The sequence below is a fragment of the Megascapheus bottae genome, chromosome 5 (genome assembly GCF_031878675.1).
Source record: "Megascapheus bottae isolate mThoBot1 chromosome 5, mThoBot2.hap1, whole genome shotgun sequence".
Taxonomy (NCBI): domain Eukaryota; kingdom Metazoa; phylum Chordata; class Mammalia; order Rodentia; family Geomyidae; genus Megascapheus; species Megascapheus bottae.
Window position 1 is genome coordinate 53,021,519 of NC_143513.1, and position 23,832 is coordinate 53,045,350.

The 23,832-nt window shown below is 37.0% G+C and overlaps 1 long non-coding RNA gene across 1 annotated transcript in view; it reads right to left on the reverse strand.

Moving 5' to 3' along the window:
• LOC150063403 (uncharacterized) overlaps positions 1 to 23,299 on the reverse strand; it is a 40,281-nt gene extending 16,982 nt beyond the window's left edge. The window contains exons 1-3 of the long non-coding RNA XR_016535420.1: positions 23,229 to 23,299; positions 6,070 to 6,138; positions 5,095 to 5,250 (exon numbers count right to left, since the gene is read on the reverse strand). This is a non-coding gene — a long non-coding RNA (uncharacterized LOC150063403). The remainder of the gene's footprint in view (positions 1 to 5,094; positions 5,251 to 6,069; positions 6,139 to 23,228) is intronic.
• Positions 23,300 to 23,832: the final 533 nt, after the last annotated feature.

A 23,832-nucleotide genomic window follows, 5' to 3' on the forward strand; every position in this document is an offset into this window, starting at 1 on the left:
AAACAACCCCATCCTCATGCAGTGTAGAAAATGGCATTAACTTCCTGCTTTGACATATGTCCTAATCTTATAACACATTAGATACCAAATAATTCTACTGAAACAGAAACTTTGACACCATGCAAGGCACAAGCATGAAAAAGTATAATATTGTAGCCAGTTTTTCCAATAGACACATGCCACGGAAAGCAAAAAATAGACTGAAGAAGCAGAGGAGAATGGAAAGACTTCCAATATTTGTCCCTGTTTCCTGAACAAGTTAATTTCTGTTGATCACTTTTTGCCATCTATTATTACTAAAAAGTAATAATCTTTTTGCAACATTGCTTTGATTCCTGGCAATAACTAGAGCACAATCATGATCATTTCATTTATTTATTTATCCTCCTCTACTTCAACTTTCTCTCTGGATAGATCTAAAAAATAAGTTGCAAAAAACAAACAAGGTCTATGGGAGTCCCTGAGGAAACAGAAACTGGGTCTGATACATTCAGCTTTCACAAGAGGAAAGATCTTGGTAAACACTGTTACACTGCTAATAACAACCAGTAAAAGGAAAAATTGGGTAGTCACTCACATAAACACTTAGGTGGACTGCTAAAATTACATAAATATGTACAATGATGATTATAGTAGAGATTAAACCTAGGACTTTTATGTACTAGCTGCACACTCTACTACTTGAGCTACAACACCAGCTCACTGTGTGGCTTTGATTTTTATCATAGCAGCTATGAACTCGAAATATTTCACATGTGTTTCAATAAAAAACCAGTTAAAGAGATTTTGGTATGGCCATGGAATGCTATATACCCTTTTAAAAGAACAAAGTAAAAGTGTATATGTGCTAATGGAAATATCTCCCAAATACATTGCTAACCAAACATTAAACTGCTAACATAATATTGTCTGATTGTGTCTCTATTAGTATGTCTGTGTGGTGTTGTATGTGTTATGTAAATATATATATATATATGTGTGTGTGTGTGTGTGCATGTATATATATATATATGGATAGAAATATTACAGAATTAAAGGATGATAGAAATAAGGAAGAACAAGAATAAGGGATGAAGAAGATTTTTTTTACTTTAATTTTCCCACACTTTTATTTCACCTTATTTTTTCGAAATTATAAGCTTATCTTATTTTTGTAATTAAAATAAAATAATCTTTTAAAGATAACTGAGATTAAAAACAAGAAAAAGAGCTCAGTATAGAAAGTATGTTTTAAAGGAAAATTGTCTCAGTGTTTTACACTCAGAGATAACAGCTTATAAATTCTTAAGATATAGTTAATATTTATGCTGAACACAGAAAGGAAATGAAAAAATCATCATGGCTATGAAAAAAATTCAAAATGATCTGGAGGAACTCACTGGAAGGATGCCTGGAGAAAATATCTTGATACTTGTTCATATTCATTACAGTGGCTCAGCCGTGACAGCCCTTTAGAATCACCTAAGGAACTTCAACAGAAGTATACCAAGAGCTGTGTCTAGACATTCTAATTGGCTTTGGGAAAGGATCAAGCATGAATATACTTAAAATGCTCACCAAGCAATTTTGTAGAGCCACAACCAAAAACTACATTGAATATTGGTTAAATCTTTCTGGATAATTAGTAATCTCTCCCTCTCCCTCCCTCTCTCCCTCCCTCTCTCTCTCTCTCCTTCTCTCTCTCTCTCTCTCTCTTTCTCACCTCCAGACAAAACTGGGTGAACATACCACATGTAGCTTGGTATTTTCAAGTATATATTATGAAACATCTAAATTGGCTAAATAATAAATATTACAACAATCAATTCTTGACCAGTTACTATATGATCCATGTACATGTAGATGTTGAGTAAATAGAAAACCCATTCAGGTCAAATGAGAGAGATACTTTAAAAATGTAAAAAAAAGTGTAAAAATATCTTTTCAATAGTATATAGTTGAATTAAAAAAAGAAATAACCTTGGTTATTTCCTGTACCAACTCAAAAAAGAAACTGTCTCAACATCAACATGATAATGACTGTCTCAGGAGCTTGTCTGGTGTCAGGCACCTGAATCTTTATATTCAAAGTGAGGGATACAGGCCAACTGCACTATTATTCTCACTGCAATTCTCTTTGAAATACAGAGTCCCCACATCAGCCAAACCTATTAAATCATAATTATCATATACAATGTCTGGGTGATTTATAGGCACATAAGCCCTTTAGAAGCAGCATGCTAGTTATTAGAATACTTTAAATTCTTTCCAATCTCTTTGGCCAAATCCATCTTATTTTATTCACATTAATTACATCTATGCTTTTCACTAAATTGAATGGCTTTCCATACAGAGAATAATAAATGGCTTACATCTCAATTCCTTCTACAGTAACATGAACAGATTTCATTTTTTAGCAGTTACTATTTGGACATTATAGATACTTTATTGATATGTTTTATAGTAACTCTAAGGAAGCATGCATTACAGTTCTTCCTGCTTACTGAGAAGTTAATTGAGATTCATAAAAAGCCATAGATGAAGACTGAAAGTGTAGCCTAGTGGTAGAGTGCTTGCCTAGCATTCATGAACCCTAGGTGTGATTTCCTAGAACCACTTATACAGAAAAAGCCAGATATGGCACTGTGGCTCAAGTGGAAGAACACTACCCTTGAGAAAGCCCCAGGGCAGTGCCCAGACCTTAAGTTCAAACACCAGGACTGGCAAAAAAAAGTCACAGATGATAAAGGACAATGCTAAAATTTAAATTCAGTTCTGATTAAAAACTCAATTGTTAGAGTTGTAGACATGGCTCAGCTTCCAATGAGTACAGAACATCAAGATAGTAAGTTCAAGTCCATGTCTGGAACCAAAACAAGACCCCTAAATTATTCTAATATATACATTGCTTTTGAGCTATGCTTCCCCAAAACAATGAGTAAAAATCAGTAAAGTGGAGGCTTAAGTAATCATAAGTTTGAAGGTATAAGCTGTGCAGAACTATGTAATATAATTGCAATATAAAAGGAGGAAAGTTGCTTTATAATCAGCTACATATTATATTTCATTTCAAACACATACATACATATGTACTTTTAGTTTATATAGAATTTAACCTATTATTGTATTCAGAAAACATGGAATTTTTCATCTTCAAGTGGAGGTTGAACACAACTAACAATAGTTTATGTAAAACAATATGAAACATTGGAGAGAATACAACGTCTGTGTAACCTGGCTCCAGAGTCACTTTTATCTTTTCCTAAATAAATGTCAAAGCAGAACATCAGTAAGGAATGAAAATAGCTCCCTCATCATCTATCATAGGAACATGATATTTAAGCCAGGCATGGTGGCTCATGCCTGTACCCCTAGCTACTCAGGAGGCTGAGATCTGAGGATCGTGGTTCAAAGCCAGCCCAGGCACTAAAGACCAAGAGATTCTTATCTCTAGTTAACCACTACAAAATTGGAAGTAGGACTGTGGCTCTAGGGGTAGGGTGGTAGCCTTGAGCTGAAGAGCTCAGGGACAGTGTCCAGGCCCAAAGTTCAAACCCCACAACTGACAAAAATATGGTATTTAACAAGTCTTTTCTGTATTCTCTTCTGCCTAAACAACTATATGGAGGCTTCTTTCCTTCAAACCTTACAATTAAGCCTTTCCATAATCAAATACACATTTATTAAATAAACTAAGATTTTAGAAAGCTGAGCAATATCAGATTTTGCATTTTTAATAGTAGTGACTTATGAGGGTGAAATTAGAGAAGAGTTGAGATGTACACATTGGAAACCTATAAAGACAAGATCTTCTTCCAATCCAGAAAGAAATTCTTCCCTAAAAGAAAAGATGTCGTTGAATAAAGCATTAAGCCAGAATGGAATTCATGTTAGGGAAAGATCAAGGGAATGAAAGTAGAGAAAGAAGGCAGAGATCTCACGAGACTAGAACAGGCTTTACTCATTGCTGCAGAGGGACTCCATGTAACTTGGAGCAGGAGCTGGGTTGAGGGGATTACACTTTTATGTATTCAAAGGTAAGGTCTTCTTTGGAATGTCTTTGCCATGTCCTATTTTGGAGTTATGGTAGCACTAGCCTGACCCAGACAGTCCTGTACTTACAGATAAGGTCAGGGGTGAAATCTTCTTGAGAACTAGGAGGGTCCATGGCAGAGGAAGATCAGTGGCTATTGGGAACAATGTGGAGTTACGAAAACAAACAGGGTCCCATCAAGGCAGATCACTGGTAACCTGCTAAGAGGTTGTAAAATATGAATGAATCTCACTCTTTTATGTATAGCCAAGTAGGTACACTCCATTACACACAGGTTTTCAAATTAGGCAAAGCTACTCCTGAAATAGGAAGAGCTAATTCATATACAACCCATCCTAATTTTTCCTAGAAACCGGGTTGAACATTTAAAGCTAACTGACTTTACTGAGAGGAAAAACAAATTTCTCAAATATTTATTGTAGGAGGAATTTTTTTCAGCTCTGAGCACGGTGGGTCTAAGTTGTTTCCACCCTACTGCACAGAGAGTGGTGCTATTTCCCTTGATGGTTGCATTTCAAAGAATAAAAAAAAATGATGTTAGCAGGTTCTTAACAAGACTATAAATCTGCCAAAAAGCCTGTTTGGTTTTCAAAAGGATTTATATAGATCTCAAAGAGTGGATAAAGTACTTATAATTACAAGTTTCCTAAAACATTTCTAAAGGGGAATGAAATTGCTTCCTTTTTCTTCAATATGGAGAAGCCAGAAGCTTATTTTTATTTTACATTTGTCCTTATATACCCAGAAAGTTGTCTCCTTTCCCATATCCCCAAAGGAAAAAAGAGCATCCACTTAAGAAGTAGCTTCCACCAAAGCTATGCCTTTTAACTAGGCTCAAACTCCATATAGAGAATTTATTAATATCTGACAGATTGTTACCAAGATCAATATATAAAAAATTAAATGCATTTGAAAGTGCATCCTGAACTGAAAAGCCCCCAACCAGCAGAACCATCTGCCATTATGATGTGCATTCATGTAGCCTAAGAAGACTTTCAAAGCCCTCTCAAAGGTAGTTCAGTCCTGATGCACAATCTCATTACCACAGATCAGCCCTTTACCTCATAAAATTGAAAATTTCCCTGGGACAACTCCTCATGCTATCATCGCCCTGCAGTTACACTGCATTTATTCTTGGTAAACTTAGAGAAGTGGCCATGTTAGATAGCAGCATGGAGTTCACAGTAACAAGGAGCTCCTTCAATTCTTCAGCTGGCCTGAGGAGGAACAAAAAGCAGTGGGGAAAAGATAACAACAGGTCTTCTTGTGGATTCTTTTTATAGCATCAAAGTCAAGTAAGAAGGAAAAATTTCCTACCCTACTTCCAACAGACTCCTTTTCCCCCTCCACTTCCTCCTCCTCCTCCTCTTCCTCCTCCTCCTCATCCTCATCCTCTTCCTTCTTTTTCTTCTCCCTTCTTCCTTCTTCCTGATCTGAGCCTTGAACTCCGGCCTGGACAGTGTCCCTAATCTTCTCTGTGTTCAATGCTAGTACTTTACCACTTGAGCCACTGGGCTACTCCCTGCTTTTTTGTCATAGTTTATTGGAGATAAGAAGACTTTCCTGCCTGAGATGGTTTTAAACTGTGATCCTTAGATCTCAGACTCCTGAGTAGCTAAGATTACAGGCATGAACCGTTAGTGCCTGGCATACCTCCCTTATTTTGTGGGTCATGGGGTTTGAACTCTGGGCCTGGATGAGCTCTTCAGCTCAAGGCTACCACCCTACCCCTTTAGCCACAGTCCCACTTCCCATTTTCTAGTGGTTAACTGGAGATAAGAGTCTCCGGACTTTAGTCCCAGGCTGGCTTTGAACCATGATCCTGAGATCTCAGTCTCCTGAGTAGCTAGGAGTACAGGCATGAGCCACCACACCTGGCTATACTTCCTATTTTTAAGAAAAGATATAGTTCTTACACTGAGAAGTTTCTCCTTGTTGTAATTGTCTCTATCTAAATAATAATAAAATTTTCTATTTCCATTGTTTCTAAGCTCTGAAGTTTGAACTCCTTGAAGGACACAATTATACCATCATACCTGAAAGGGGAACCAGAAGATTGTCTTGAGGCTCAGAAAAGGCAGCAACACAACTTGATTTTTTTCTTCCTAAAAACCACAAATACAGATCTTAAATGGAAAGGTGAGGCCGGAAGTCAAGCAGATAAGAGGGAAATTTAGAGCAAGGCAATTTTGTTCCAAAACACAATGTGAGATTTGCCAGCATATGGAAAACTTGCTGTCATAGGAAATAGAGATCACTACTCAATGTTATTGTAATCTGATTTTCACAGGTATTATTATATAGGGAATTGTCGATATAGTGCTCTGCTATTATGACTTGGAATAATTTTGGCTAACATGGAGAAAAGTATACACATGTAAAACCACATGCACATTGATTCTTAAGGTAGAGAAAACTACAAATTGTTAGTACTGGTAAAAAGCAGAAACCCACATTGTTGATCTTAAAAATAGCAAGCAAATACCCAGGCGGTGCTGAATCCTACTTGACAGTAGCTTCGCTACTCAGGAGGCTGAGTTATTGAAGCTACCCTGGGCAGGAAAGTCGGTGAGACTTTTATCTCCAATTAAGCACCAAAAAAAGCTGGAAGTGGAGCTATGGTTCAAGGGATAGAGTCTTAAACTTGGGTAAAAAGCTCAAGCCCTGAGTTCAAGCCCCAGAGTGTACATGCATGTGTGCATGGGTACACACACACACACACACACACACACACACACACACACACACACACTACCTCACACACTACCTGACTTTCAGATACCTAATGGAACAATTCTAGGACCTTTGGGATTCATCCAGAGGTCCTCCCTATCAGCTAGGGAGTACCTCCCATTTCAATAAGAAAGCGAACAAAGCTTTTCTAGGGTCACACACACAGGAGATTAGATTTTGTGATTCAAACTCAGGTAGTCCTGAGTTCAGAATTTTTATCATTTCTATATTTCATAAGAAAAATCTTCTGCTATTACTAATTTTACGTCTTACTCTCTCTGAAAAGAACCTAAGTCATTTTGATTCTACCATATTTTAAATCTGTGCTTCCTGGTTGACAAGGAGGGTATAGTGTCCACATGCAGATAGTCTTTACAAGTAAAACTTTATATATCAGCAGTATGTTACTTTATCTGCACAGTGATACATAAGACTATTTTTATTTTTCATCTTTTAAAATTAATTAATTTATCTTGTGACAGGTTTCATTGCTTTATTTAAAGTGCTTTTGATATAGCCAAAATGTTACTCTAATCATGTAAACAAATTGCTTAAATAAGCAAATTAGATTCAAGGCAATTATTTCTTCCTACCAAATTATGTCAGTCACACATGATGTTACCAACAAGTCATAATTAAAATAATTGTTATTGCTGAATCATTAATATATACTTTGTAACATTTTTATTGTATTATATACTATATCAGTTTTTCAGGAGTAGCTCATTTCAAATAATACATGTCTATTTCTCCCATATTGATTCTCAAACCTTTACTGTACATAGGCCCACACTATTTCCACAACAAAGAATTCCTTTCTTCTGGATGGGAACTTGTAGTTCTAATTCAAGGTTAAAACTAGATGTCCTAGTATGTTTGTACAGCTATCACAGACTACCTTAAAATTGAAATGAATAATGAACAGAAACTAATTCCTTTAGAGGTTGGAAGACTAAAATCAAGGTGTCCGCTTTTGAAGAGGCCTTTTCGATGCATCCTTCTATGACAGCAGCTGATAGAAAGACAAGAGAGGAATCTAGTCTAATAGTGCTACAACTGCTTCATGAAATCTGTTTTATATGGGCCTTAATCCTGTTAATATTGCCATACTGGCACTTGGACTGAGCAAGTCACGTATTCAAACCATAACAATAAGTAAGCCAAGCATGAACCTCAGGGACTCTGCAAAGGCACCTAGCATTTCTGGTGCTCTTCAGTACTGTACTGGCTCCCAAGGCAACAGAATTAAACAACAACTAATCAAAGAAATGATTCCATGGAAAAAGACAGGTTACAGTCTTCAAAGGTTACTGTTTTCCTGACAATAAACTTTCTTTCTGAACTGTAAACTTCCTATTTTTCAAGACTGCAAGTGGTGTTAATACTTCTATATTCTCAAAGAATTTATCAGTTTTATCTTTTAGAACAGTGTTCATTTCAGGTGTCTTGTCTTCTCTAAATATTCACCTTTTCCTCTCATACTGCTCCTCTTTCAAAAATGTAATCACTTCTTGTGAGTTTAAAAAATGTTCTTATTGTATTTGTCAATTTAAATTTCCAGTGAATTTCCTACACCTTAACTTTTTCTTGGCCTGTATTCATTATGATTGTATCTTTCTTAAATATCTGGTAATATTTGGTAACTTGACTTATGGTTAACAAGATGATTAGACACTCCTGTGGTCAGGGCTGTTTGTTAACATGTGGACTTTACTGCAGACTGACCAATTTGAACACTGACCCTCTCACTCACACATCTCAGAGGTAAATCTCTAAAGATGCTTCTTTTAGATCTGTCTCTTTACTCATATCTTCTGTTTGAGAAGTATTCATCTGAATTCTGAGAGCTCAATAAGATGAGGCCTTCCTCATCTGTATGCAGATGCTCACTTAGTATCTTGCTTTCTTATTTAAATTTTGTTTTGTTTTGTTTTTATGGGTCATGGGGCTTGAACTCTGGGCCTGGGCCCAGTCCTTGAACTCTTCAGCTCTAGGCTACCTCCTACCCCTGGGCCTGGGCATTGTCCCTGACCTCTTCAGCCCAAGTCTACCATGCCATCCCTGGAAAGACAACTCCACTTCCCACTTCCTAGCAGTTAATTGGAGATAAGAGTCTCACGTTCTTTACTGCCCAGGCTGACTTTGAACCATGATCTTCAGCTCTCAGCCTCCTGAGTAGCTAGGATTACATGAGCCACCGTGCCCAGCTGTATCTTGCTTTCTTGATTTGATTTTTCCCCCATCCCTTTAGAAGGTCCAAGTCAATTTCCCACCTTCTTCAGAATAAAATTTCTTCAGAATAAAAATGTTACCTAGCTGTGCAGAATAAAGAGAATTACTTATTCTCTAACTTTTCAAATTCTCTTAACATCCCTTTTTTGTTATTCTTTTTCCTTTCCATTTTAATCAAATCTAAGATTAAGGAGTCAGTAGTGATAAATGCCCTCATTGGTTTCTCATGTTCAGCAGAGCCAGTTTCAAGCCAATATCACACAGCAGCTGATCAGAATGGAGGAAGTATTCAGTGTGGGAATATTGCCAATATTGTCAAGTTATCAAAAGCAAAAGGTGAAACATCAAATTTTAACTCCGAGAATCTACTCTGGTCACTGCAAGGACTCAGGTAAGATCTGAAGTTTGTGCGGTAGGAAGTCTGCTCAAAAATTGGAGGAAGCAAACCAAGAAAGAGAATGTTAAGATCACATATTCTTAAATCCTTATCTTTCCCCTGGCATTTCAACAGTAAAGTGCTACATTTAGGAAATCTCCTTAACAGTCCTATTCATTGAATTATGGATCTATGCCCAAAAGACTTGAAACCATTGTCATCTTACAAAGAATGGGGGAAAAGAGCTCACTTGCTTTCTTTATATTATATAATCAAATCTCAGTTAAAACCAAAGCTTTATAGTTAGTCTATGCCTTCTGAGCTAAAGTAAACATTTCTAAACTTTAAGAACTCTAAAACAAAGGACCAGTAATGAGCCAAATTCCAGGCAATCCTAACTGGATGAGAGAGATTGCTTTGACTATGGGAAAATGCAGAAGAGAAAGTATCTGAGTTTACCAGATAATAGTAACAATACAAGTTGGACACTAAGGATCAAAGATACCCCCCCATGGTTATCATATCCTCCCTGGATGTCTTCTTGGAATTGCTGCATAGGCTTCAGTTTTCACAGAAAAAGAAATAGCAGGGGCCTAGCCACTTATCCCTAGATCTCTAGAGGTGGGCAAAGTGTCAAATAATATATACTTGCCAGTGAAGTCAGTATTTGTTTGTAAAACATCTAAAATAAATTTAAAATCAAGTTCCCTGGTTGATAAAACTCAAGCTGTGCACAAAAGAGACTGAATTGCTATGTAAAAAAAAAATCCCAGGAAACTACTATACATAGTTCAATAAAATATTTGAAGAAAAACTCACTGTTGGGTTTCTGTAAGCTTCAAAATGCACTTGAATAAATGAGAAGGCGTTTGAATTGTAAACTTGGAAGCAAAAACAATTTCCATGAGCTATCTATTTCACAAAAGTGATTAAGAGATGGGTAGCACACACAGTGGAGATTTTAGAAAGAAGTAAAAACAATTCTCTATTCAATAAGAGAGAGGACATGCTGAAACTTCAAAAGGACAGAAAAACTCATAGTCATCAGAAGCATAGAGCTTACATGAATACTTATTTACATATTTATTACTATTTGTTTCATGTATTTACTAAGAAAAGTGTTAAGAAAGTATGATTTTGGCCAGGTGCTGGTGACTCAGACCTAAATCCTAGCAGCCTAGGAGGCTAAGATCTGAGAATTATGGTTCAGAGCCCACAAGGGCAAATAAGTCCTTATCCCCAAATAACCAGCCAAAAGCAGAAGTGGAGAAATAGTTCAAGTAGTACAGAAATCTTGACCAGAACCCTTCAGCCATAATAGGAGAACTTAATTTTGACCCCTGGCACTAGCACAAAAGAAAAAAGAAAAAGAAAAAAAAGAATAACTCATGGTCTAGAAACCTAGAGCATTCTTCCCAAATTATCATTAAGTGGTAATCACTCTAGGCAGATCGATGTAATTTCAGCCATGACATTTTGACTTTCCCAACATGCCTCATTTTTCTCTTTTCCCTGCTGCTGATGGCAGCTGGAGCTTACCTCATATTCATTTATACAACTTATGAGCAGTCTGTCATCCAAGGAAACCACAGAAGCACTGCAGTTACTGTGGGGGTTGCTACCTTGGTGGTGTGGGCATCAGAAGCAGCCACACAGAACAATTTTAAATGGATTATTGACAGGATGCATAGAGATTATTCTGTCAACAATCAACAGGAGTTATATTTATGTTATTTGCCAGAGGAGATAGATCGTGTTTTTAATTTTTTGATCCCATTTGTTTTCCTCAACTTAATATAACTTAGAAAACCCTATGGTAGCTAATCAATAATATGAGAACTAAAATACATCTGTTCTCTACAACCTGCTTCCAAAGGATTGTAAACTAAGAACTACTATTCTCATCTACTCACTTGGTTCTACTGATATTCTTTTGATTTGTTCTCTAGGGCAGCAAACATGCACAGGATTATAATTCTATCTCTCAATGAAACACTGAAACAGCAGAAAACAATGAAACACCAGAAAGAGGTAGAAGAAACAAATTTGGAAGAGACCAAGATTATATTGCAGGGAGGCACTCAACCCAGGCTGACCTCACTTAAGCTGATATTATAGCTTACAGTTGCTCCATATGAAGGCAACTCCTAGGACAATTGGTGACTAGTTACATGATATCCAGAAGGAAAGTGGAAGGAATTTTCTAGGATCTCTACCAGCTCTCCATTCTGGTTTTCTTGCTCAAGGACAATCCTCTGAGGGTCACAGAGTGAATCCATAACAAATACTGAAACTGAAGGATGGATCCAATGGCATAAGGCACTACTGTATCACGTAAAAAGGGATATTTGTTTTATATTATTCTTATCTGTATCAGAAAGTTTTTTTATTATTATCACATCACCATCCATGATCATGATCCTATTTACAATCTTTCTGAGACACTTCCCTCAATTTTGATATCTGTTACTTGACAGTATAAGAAGCTATTCTCTTACCTTAAACCATTTCTGATTAGCTGGCATGTACTGTGTTTTCATTGTTAATTTGAGCCATTTTCATTGTTAACTGTGTCAAGGGACACCAGCAATGACCCTGTCCAATCCAAAAGAAAGTGGAAGCTGCTTTGATGTTTTAGCACAAGAAGAGCTGAGAAAGTAGAGGACTGAGTTGGTTGAGATTTGCCTGTGGTCTTCATGCTGACCTTCTTGTAGGTTTGCTATGTAGTTTGGGGATTTGGAGAACATTCTGATATCTTTAGAGGCTCTCACAGATTCTATTCTGAGTAATTACTAGAACTCCAACCCTGGATTGCCTCAGAATTGAGGGGACATGAGACAGAAGCTGCAGCAAGCCATCTTCTCTCACTACCAACAACCATAATTTTATCATAGATAAAAAAAGACTGACACGTGTTGGCTCCTTTGACAGTATGACATTGCATTTACAGATGGCACTGCAGTTTTCAAAATAATAAGCCTTATCTTAATAACTAAAGATCATCTCAATCTGCCTTATCTGTTTTTTTTAAAATAAGGAGAAGAAAGTAATGTATTGTTTCCTTCTGTGTATACAAAAGTCTAGAAAAAAATTGTGGATGGGAATAACACTCAGAAACACTGAATTATTTATGAGATCTTTGCTTGAACTCTGAAATTTGATGAAAGAGAAGCTTCTGATACTAATTCTATTAATTATAAATGGAAAATCTTAAAGCTTTCTGCTAAGACTATACTTTGCTTAAAATCAGCTAAACTGGGTTCTTTCCCTTGCCAAGTAGAAGCCAGAGAACTGCTTTCTTTTGCACTTGGTTCATGTAGCCCATCATTCTACCTGAGAACATCTACCTGGTCAGATCCTCCCCAGGCTTACAGGATAGTACTCAATTGAATTTACCTATTTGAAAGTTTATGTTTAGTTATTCTGATGTTCTTACACTATGCTGAGTGTCAGAAATTATGTAAAAATTTGAAAATAGAATCATTTGTGAACTTTTCATCATAAAGGCAACTACCTTTAAGAAGAAAAGAATGTATTTCAGTTAAATTCTACAAAAGAGATCAGTAGAAAATATTACAAGGAGACCAAGATTTCTTAAGAGATGGCCAATGAGTATAAAATTCATTGAAAATATAAGGAAGCTGAGGCTGACAGATGTTACATGATAGCCTTGGAAGGTCAAAACTGGACTGGTGCAGTGGGATTTTCAGACCACAGAATCTCCTGCTCTTTAAGGTCATTTGAAATTAGGCAGCAGTCAAGGTATTTGCCTTGGAAAAGACAGTACAAAATGGCCAAAGCAGGGCTGGGAATGTGGCTTAGAGTACTTGCTTAGCATGCATGAAGCCCTAGGTTCCACAGAAAAAGAAAAGTTGGCACTGTGGCTCAAGTGGTAGAGTGCTAGCCTTGAGCAAAAAGAAGCTCAGGAACAGTACCCAGAGCCCTGAGTTCAAGCCCTAACACTGGCAGAAAAAACGTTAAAAACAAAATGGCAAAGTCTCTTAGAATTTGCCCACTTGCTATTAAAAAATGAGAGAAGGCTAAGCCCTTCAAGGCAGTCTATTTTTCCCTTGAATAATAGAATGTGTCTTGAAAGATTCTATGATCCAAGTTCAAGACTTTAATGTATAATTGCTTTTCATGTGGTTGTTTAAAGGTTTAATACTCAAGTTAATTTATATTCAAATGTTCTAAGGTATTTTTCTCCCTATGACAGAATCAAATCTTGATGAAAATACTGGAGAGAAAATTGCTTGTTTCAAGACTTTTGTGAGTAATAGAAAGGAGTTTTAGAAAGAGAATATGTGTTATGAGAGACCAACAAACACAGGATCAAAGATGTGAAAAAAATCAAACATTGAAAGTTTTTGAAAAACAGAACCATCAAGGTTATGTTTGGGACTGCATGAAGAAAAGTAAAAGAAATACTGAAGAAAATTATGTAAGCTAATATCTCCCCTCCTTTAGTAAATTGAAGAAAAGTTGGTGAGCAAAAATATACTCATGTAAGCAAAGAAGAGAAAAACGAGTGTCACTATCCTGTAAGTTAATTCTTCCATGTCTCTTCAGAACGTTCAGAACTCATAGCCCTCTGGTATTATATTCACTCCAGTGGCAGCAGAAGAGATAAAAGCAAGTTATTTTTTACTACATCCTTCTACTGGCCCCTGGCCTATCTCAGCCTTCTTGTGAGCTGTGGAATTAGTCACGGTGGAATCTTCATTACAGCAGAGCTAATGAGTAAATAAAATCAAGGGAGCAAATGATAATTTGGTTAAATATGCACTAGGGATGGAAAAACAGAGATAGGGACATTAATCCCACTTACAGGGTATGGTTTCAAATCCATTCACATTATGACTCATTATGAGCAACTGTTAAACATAGCTTTCAAAGGTTTTCTTACAATATTCTTTCAGCCTGACAAGATTTGGAGAGAAACAAACCAAAAGGGTCTTCCCATATCATCAGTACTAATTGTGTGTGTGTGTGTGTGTGGCAGGGGTGAGGGGAGTGTGAATTTATATTACAGAGAAGCCTTTTATAAATTTCTCCATAGGCCTCTGCTTAAATGGAAATCCAGCTATTATGGTCCTCAAAGATGGGCATCTGGTGTGTCAATTTCCAACTCACCTACTTCACTCACTTTTTATAGGGTTCCTTCATGCTTAGCCTAAACATTAAGGCCACTTCCTCTGCATAAGTATGTTGAGAAAGAATAGAATGTTACAGCGCACTATATATATATAAAAAAAAAGATTTCTTACTTTAACCTAAACTTCAGTGTTCTCCTAACTTGAATGTTTGTTTAAAGGCATTCTAGGAAGGAGGGAAACAGTATATTTGTAGTTTCCTTTTGTAAAAAAATAAGCCTTGGGCTGTGAATATGGATTAGTAGTAGAGTACTTGCCCAGCATGCATGAAACCCTAGGTTGTTTTCCTCAGTACCACAGAAACAGAGAAAGTCAGAAGTGGCTCTGTGTCTCAAGTGGTAGACTTGAGCAAAAGAAGCTTAGGGACAGTGCCCAGGCCCTCAGTTCAAACCTCAGCACTGGCCAAAAAAAAAGCCTTGTAAAAAATGAGATGAATAAGTCAAGTAGAAATGAACCTTTTATCTACTACTGTAGAAGCATTGATGTTGGCATTAGCTGTGTTCACACTAGCCCATCCCCAGGAGGAACTAGAGCTATCCACAAGGCAAAGTAAGTGTTGGCATGTGCTCAAAGCACTGAATTTCAACTCTCTCTTCTCCCCACAGTGCCAGTCTCATTTTCATATGCTCAGGTGATAACCTTATATCTGACCTCGAGAAAATAGAATTTATTCAACAGTTCTGACTTTCCTACCTAACAATTTCTCTAAATGGAATTCCAGCTATTATGGTCCTCAAAGATGGGCATCTGATGTGCCTATTTCAAACTTATCTGCTTTACTCACTTTCCTTTTTCAGATTATCCTTCTTTCAGAGATCAGCCACTCTCTCTTGTTCTCTGACTCCTTTCTTCAAGTCGTACTTAATAACTTCCCTATTTCTGCTCTTAATCCAAGGTGAGTCCATTCATTTCCATGGCTTACTATACTTCTGATGACACTCAAACTCATCTCTGCAATCATTTTGTTACTCTTCCCCTGCCAGCTCATTGTCCATACAGCTTACCTGTCTTTTCTGAAGGAAAGCCTCATCCCTATCATTCCTCACCTTGAACTTTCCCAGGGCTGTCTCATTGTTTATGAGTGTTAATCATTGTTCTGATGAGCTACCTCCACGTGTGATTCAAACTCATCACCTGAATCCTTTCCAAATTCCTTAGTGACTGTCTTCTTTCTTGTTTCTGAAAGGGCTTGCTTCTTTCCCCATCAAGCATACAAGGAAAGATTTCCTTCTCCAGGTTAGTCTAACTTCTATATAGTATTAAGATCAAATCTTACTTTTCCATCAGGGAATGCTTCAAATACATCCCTTAATCTTCATTCTCCTGCTCCCCACCCAAGTTCATATGTTTGGAATACTTCTTACTTTTTCTTGCATTCTTCTAAATTATATTGTCATATTTTCATAGTTATTTCTCTGTATCTATCTTGTACAATATTTGACATGATATAAATGTCAAATATAAATATGCAAAAGATGGATGGATGGATGGCTGATGGATAGAACCATTTTTGTTATCAACAAGTAGAAGTTCAGACAATAAACAGCAAAGTGTGATTTGGAATTAAAAATAAATAGAAAATTAACTTTCTTTTTGAGTTTTTTCTTTTCTTGAGCACTAGAGCCAATAACAAATGTAACAGCAAACAAAGAAGCAAATCCTTCTTTTTGTTAAGGACAGTAAGTCTGGAGCATCTTTTGTGTGACAACTGAAAGTTTCCTTTATTCAATAACTAAGCTACTACTTTCTCTCTTTTTTTTTCATTTTTTTAATTGTCAGGGTAATGTATAGAGGGGCTACAGTTATATTTGCCAGGTAGTAAGTGCATTACTTCTCACACCTTGATACTCCTTATTATGTTTTTGTTCCAATTTCCCACCCCAACCCCTCCCAGTCATCTTGTTCCCCCCCTCTTTTCCCTTGCCTATTTCAAATAAACAAATAACGTATATATAATATACCAGGTAACAAAGTCTTTTGCTGGTTATTTTATTATATTTTTGCCTGTCCTGGGGCTTGAAGTCAGGGCCTGACCACTGTACTTGGGCTTTTTCCTTGAGGCTAGTGCTCTACCACTTGAGACACAGCACCATTTCTGGCTTTTTTCTGTGTATGTGGCACCGAGGAATTGAACTTGAGTCTTTGTGCATGCTAGGCAAGCACTCTACTCTACTGCTAGGCCAAACTCCCAGTCCTTTTCTGCTTATTTTTAAGGTAGGGTCTTATTAACTGTTCTGCCGGGCTGGCCATCAATCATGATCCTTCTGCTCTTAGCCTCCTGAGTAGGGGAGATTACAGGCATGAAGCATCATTTTATTGCAATATTGTCTTATACTCCCACATGCAAACACAAAAGTACGTTGATGATTTCACTTTCAGAGCATATATTCAGCATAGTACCTCTTCCCCAAAGGGACTGTGATGACAATTTTACTGTGGGTAGCCACAGCAAACCCTCCTCCTCTCACATTGAATGGTTCCTCTTTTGAAATAACTCAACTGCCCCCCTGTCCTCCTGCAGCCAACTAAGAACTTCCAAGTGTATTGAAGACTACTTAAAACTCCCCTCATTTCCCCAAGTCCCACTTTCCCATAGCAGTCCCCAAGCAAAGCAGATATAGATGGATGTTTTCACAATATTTGCTGGGAAAAATGAATACACATTTGTACAAGGCATCACACTATATTTAGTATAACCTGTAACAAGCTTTTCATCTTAGGTATTCCTCAACCAGGCCAGACCAAAAACATCTAAAAACTTCTGAACTGTTCTTCATATTTATTCAGACCTCTGTAATTACAGAGGTTATAGAACTAAGAATCCAATCTGACTAACAAAACATACATATCACACTAGCACATTCTACTTCCGAATCCTGAAATTACCACCTGACAGTAGTCTACCATGAGAGCCAGTTGGGCAACGTGAGTATTTGGGTGACCAGTTGATTCGTTTATTACAGTATATCCATATCCATATCACTCAGAGATCTTGCAGTTTTGAAGATGTGTTTCAGGTCTGAGTTTAGTTTTTGGTTGCTAGTGTCTCAGATTATAGTATCACTACAGAGAGAAGGGGAGGGCCTTATCCAGGAAGTACTCAGCTGCTCAGTCTAAGTTAACCCAGTTCTACTGGTTAAGCAGCAGCTGTCCTGGCTCCTCTCATTCTGACAGTTGCCAAAACATTCCTCTGCTGTAGTTTCATAGTCCTTATTTTAACTTAACTTCTCCCTTTTATTCCTGATAGATTATCTTTTGTTCCATATGTCAAAGCCTCAAAGGCAACAAAGAGTTTAGCATTCCAGGATCTAAAAGGTCAGTGTGTCTAGTGACTAATAAGACTAGAGAGGCTAGCAATTGTGCCAAATTCTACCACATTAGGGATTCTGTATCTTGATGCCAATAGGAAGTCACTCGGGAGTGACTGAGTGTTGAACTGGGAATAAGAAGAATAAACCTGTCCTTTAAAATTCTCTGATACAAAGCTGGGTGACATGTGCCTATAATCCCAGTTCCTCAGAAGGCTGAGACCTGAAGGTCATGGTCTAAAGCCAGCCTATGCAGAAAAGATGGGGAGGCTTATTATCCCTAATTAAACAACAAAAAAGCCAGTAGTGAGTGGAGTTGTGGCTTGGGTGATAGACCACTAGCCTTTAGCGATAAAGCTCAGGGACAGTTCCCAGGCCCTGAGTTCAAGTACCAGGACCAGTACAAAACAAAACAAAACAAAAAATTGTTGATATGGTCTTTCTGTTAAACCCAAAATCAATCACGTGTTAGCTTACTAGGCACTAATAACGAAATCGGTCATGCAAGTTGCAGTAAAGGGAATCAAAGCTGAAAGATGTTTTCCTGAAGCCCTAGCAAGCTGAAAAGTAGGGAGAATAATACTTTTTTCTACAGGGAAAAGATAATGCTGGAACTTCAGTGACAACATTGCTATGAAAAATTCAAATTTCACTCTCAGTTTTACACTATAAGCACCCACCTTTCTATTCCTAGTATTTATCATTTGTCAAATAAAAGTAAGCTGAGAGTAAGATAAAGTATATAAATCAGAACTTGTCACATATGCCTTGAAGAAAATGCCAAGCAGATGTTACTTCCATGGATGGAATACTTTTGGGCTTCAGGAAGTTATATTTCATTCCAGCATTATTTTCTAAATGCCACTTCTCATTGTGAAGTCCGTTCTATTTCTACCCGCACAAATCATTTTTAATAATGAGCAATGGGCAGGGTAAGGAACAACTCTTACAAATCAAAGGAATTACACGGATAAAACTCCCTAAAGCAAGATCATGAATCCATGTTATTAGATTCAATTTGCTTAAAATGTCATCAATTCATCATCTCTCATTTCTGAGCTTAGCAAAAGCAGCAATTGAGAAAATAATTCTGATCCCAGGAATCACTTCACCCAGCATGTGATTGTGAGACTTTTTCCCTCCAACTCAGAGTTGTATTTTCTTTGAAATTTCCTAGGTGTCCCATAAATGTACTCACAAAGAAGCTAACAATTCCCCCTCAAACAGGCTTGTTTGAAGTGCAACAGACTGGGCTGCTTCAAAGCTTTAAAGCAATTTTATTTAATTTCCAGGGCAGAAGATAGAAGGTAGTGAACTCAGTGAAGGATTTTTTAAATGACTAGCCCTTTGCAAGGAGCCTAATGTGTCTAACCACAGCCCTTTAGCTTCAGGGATTTCCATTACCGTACTTTCAGAATAACACTGTGATTTCCCACAGAACCATTAAAATGCCCCCTTTTGAAGCACGTTACTGAAATCCATTACTATAATGCATTCTATCCTGCCATCCTCCCAGTACGCCCTTTGGGCTAAGTTTTAAGATTACTATATGTTTACACAGATAATTCATTAAAAATTCTGATTTAATTAATGGATTGTTCTTCAAAAAACAAATTCTATATTATTTTTTAAAAAGGAGAGACAACAAAAAATATGTACTTCAGTAACATTACTTATATTACATCATGTGCTTTTCTATTTTCTAAAATGAAGCCAATCAAAAATCTATCTAGAATGAGAACTATGGATTACTTGTACCCTACCACTAGTATATAACCCAGCAGGATACCTAGGAAATTCTGCTAACAGAACAAAATTGATATACAAATTCAATGCAATCCCCATCAAAATCCCAAAGACATTCTTTATAGAAATAGAAGATACAATCCAAAGATTCATATGGAACAAGAAAAGACCTAGAATAGCCAAAACAATTCTAGGCAAAAAGAGCAATGCTGGTGGTATTACAATACCAGACTTCAAACTACTATAGAGCCATAATAACAAAAACTGGTATTGGCACAAAAACAGACCAGAAGATCAGTGGAACAGAATAGAAGACCGAGAAATAGAACCACATACCTATAGGCAACTTGTATTTGACAAAGGAGCCAAAGATATACAGTGGAACAAACACAATCTATTCAATTATTGGTGCTGGCAAAACTGGGCAGCCACATACAGAAAACAAAAAATTGATCTTAGCCTTTTGCCATGCACAAGCATTAACTCAAAGTAGATCAAAGACCTCAACGTCAGACTGGAAACCGTGAAACTGTTACATGATAAAGAAGGAGAGACACTGGAACTCATAGGCACAGGCAAAAGATTCCTGAACAGAATCCCAGGGTCACAACAGATTGGAGAGAGACTCGATAAATGGGACTACCTAAAAATAAAAACGTTTCTGTACAGATAAAAACATAGTCGCAAAAGTAGAGAGACATGTGAAATTTTTTAAAGTTTTCAATATGTATCATTTTTCTTCTGATAAGACTTTCATCCTAAAGTTACCACCCAACGCGATGCTAGTGATACCTTTGAAATGCATTCAACATCAGAAGGAAAAAATGCACTTCAATTAAAAAATAAGACCTTTCAACCAACCGGGCACCAAAGACAGAGCAAATGTCTGCCTATTGCTATAGTCTGAATATTAGGCATTGGACTTGTGCTGTTGGAAATGCAGAGAGGAATCCACAGTCCCTGTCTTACAGGGGTTTGTAATTCGATGACGAAGAAAGACAGACATACAAACAATTGATTCAAATGCAAGACATTCAGTGACCGACAGAAGTGCAATCAATATGATACACAGTTAAGTAAAAACATAGACAGAGGCCTCCTTCGACAAGTGGCATTCACTCTGATGAACTGACAACTGTCCTGGATCAGCCTCCATGCTCACAGTTCTGGAATTTGATTTTATTCATCACCCAGAGTTGACCAGATTTTAAAAACAATGACTCACACTCACCCACTCCCATATCTAAAGTATATAAATCAAAATGCCAACTTATAAATTATAACCACAATTTCAACTGCTGGGAAGAGCAGATGACCACTTTCCCTGACTGCCATGCATTTTTTCTTACTAGATGTAAGTTAAAGAAGAACTTTGCAGTGTAAAGGCATTTGCTATACAAGAAAACAAAATAAGTTCAGCTAGTGATATGTCATGGTGTGTGTGTGTGTGTGTGTGTGTGTGTGTGTGTGTGTGCATGTGTGCACATAACAGTCTTGAAGCTTTAACTGGGTTCCCGGGTATTGTTGTTGATCCTTGAGTTTTTTGGTTCATGAACTGTGCTCCTCAGATCTAGCTTCCTGAGTAGCTAGAATTATAGACATGAGCCACCAGCACCTGGCTAGCATAAGATTTTATAAGTCATGATTTTGATAGCTTGATGTTCACTCTATAAAAGGGACATGCTTCAAGAATGCCTTCACATCCTTACAGTGCCAGCAAGACATCTACTACTCCAGAGTTATCTGAAATGAAAATTATACAACTCTGCTTTTCTACTCCTACTTTTTGTCTGCTTGGAAGCTTAATGAATATCCTTTCTAACGTCACTTTCTTTCTTTGGTAACGTCATCAACTTTACCACAGCTAATCAATTTGTGTTCAAAGCAAAAACATTTCAACCATATTGGTTAAAATGAATTTTAAAGAAATTCTAGCTGGGTGCAGTGGCTCACTCCTGTAATCCTAGCTATTCAGGAAGCTAGATCTGGGGATCATGGTTCAAAGCCAACCCAGGCACTAAAGTCCATGAGATTTATCTCCAATTAATGACCAGAAAACCGGAAGTAGTGATGTGGCTCAAGGGGTAGGACTGTAGCCTTATACTGAAGGGGTCAGGAGCAACGCCCAGGCCCAAGGATAGGACTGTAGCCTTGAGCTGAAGAGCTCAGGGACAGTGCCCAGGCTGAGTTCAAGTCCCATAAACAACCAAAAAAAAAATTCTAAGATTGAGGAACTCACTTGAAAATAAGTGCCATTAGCTTCAGGTACAAAGTTTAGTTTTTGGTCAGTTATGAGGCTTGAACTCAGGAGCCAGGAACTGCCCCTTAGCTCAAATCTAGGACTCTACGACTTTGAGCCACAGCTCCATGTCTGTTTTTTTGTTGTTGTTGTTTTGTTTTGTTTTTGAGTAGTTAATTAAAGATGTGAGTCTCACGGGGAATTTTCTGCCTGGGCTGGCGCTTTGAACTATAATCCTCCAGATCTCAGCTTATGAGTAGTTAGAATTACAGGCATGAGACACCAGAACCTGACCAACTACAAGTTTTTGTATGTCACATTAGAACTCTGAGGCACTTATTTTGGTTTAAAAGGACTTACGTACTAAAAATTTTCAAATTTTTCCTGATTAATATATAGTACACCTGATTTATTTGTGGATTTATTACACAATGTTTTGGCCAAATGCAATTAATTATAATCATTGTGTGTGTGTGTGTGTGTGTGTGTGTGTGTGTGTGTGTGTGTGTGTGTGTGTCCTGGGATTTGGGTACTATTCCTGAGGGTTTTTTTTGTTTGTTTGTTTTTGTTTTTTTAGTTTTCACAACACTAGTGCTCTATCACTTAAGCCACAGCTCTACTGCCACTTTTTGGTAGTTATCTGAAGATAAGAGTCTCATATAAGCCTGGACTGAAACCATGATTTTCATATCTCAGTCTTCCAAGTAGCTAAGCTTACAGGCATAACCCACTGACACCCAGTTAAAAATCATTTTTTGGTCAAAATAAATTTCAAACATAAAATTTTTAAGTCCTTTGCACATATTATGCAACTCAGTGAGCTGTCAGTCAGTTCCATATTATCATTAGTTGTATTTAAAACATTGAGTAATCTGCTGAGTTCTTTCCTTGATTTGTGAAGTAAGCCTCCCCAAATTGCAAATAGTACTCCAATAGTCAAGTAAAAGTCAATGTGCTAATTTAAATGATGAAGTGGAAATCTGGGGTATGTTGAAAGATGGAATGTCTTTAGAGGAAATTTGACAGCAATGTGAGAAAAATGAATGAAGTTTTCACATTGCATTGCTAAACTGTATGCATTTGTAGTTTCTCTTAACAGCAGTGTTAATAGAAATCAAGGGTCAACTGCAAGTTGCAACATGCGAAATTTAAATAAATGACCTGCTATTACTCTTCACTATAATGACCATTTTCATTTTATTCATTCTTAAGACGTGAAATCTGTACTGTGCATATATGTGTATTTTATGTGTGGATGAATGCGTGAGAAAGGAAAATCTATTAGCTATTTATATTTCTGAATGATTATATCCCAATAACCAAAAGGGAAGCTGTTAGATACAACACTCATAAATGTTTGTTCTACGTAATTTACTTTAATGTATATAACATAGTATAATTTTCTTACCATAATAAATAGAGCAGACTGAGGATAATAATCTCTGATGAGCAAAGATGTTTTATGGGAACATCTGTTTTCATGACGTAGGGCAGTTGCTATAGATAAAAGAGAATTAAGAAGTAGAGGTGGCTGTGATTTAGTATCACACATGTCCAAGAGTATAAGGAAATGTTAAAAATAACTCTTATCTAATGGTAGATTTATTGATTGTATCTGTTCCTTTTAAGGGATTTACATGTCCTGTTTTATCTCCATTATTTTGATTCAGGCAAATCAAGGTTTCTCTGTGACAGAAGCAAGCCTGTACATTTTCTACTACCAGGAAACACAGAGTGCCTCCTGCAGCTAGATATAAACTAAATTTAGATAAAGACTATGCTTATACACTAATTTTAGAGGAAATAAGGGTGTGAGGTAGGAGAGAAGTCAATTATCCTATCCATGTGCTCTCTAATATCTGATATGTCCACACTGGGTTACTGAATCAAATTATGTCAATGTATTTAGAATTAATCAGTTAAAGAAACAAAGGAAGAGTTCTAAAAATACCCATCATAGCTCCTATGAGTAGGACTTGATGTTAGAGTGATATTTCTGCCTGTGTCCTTCC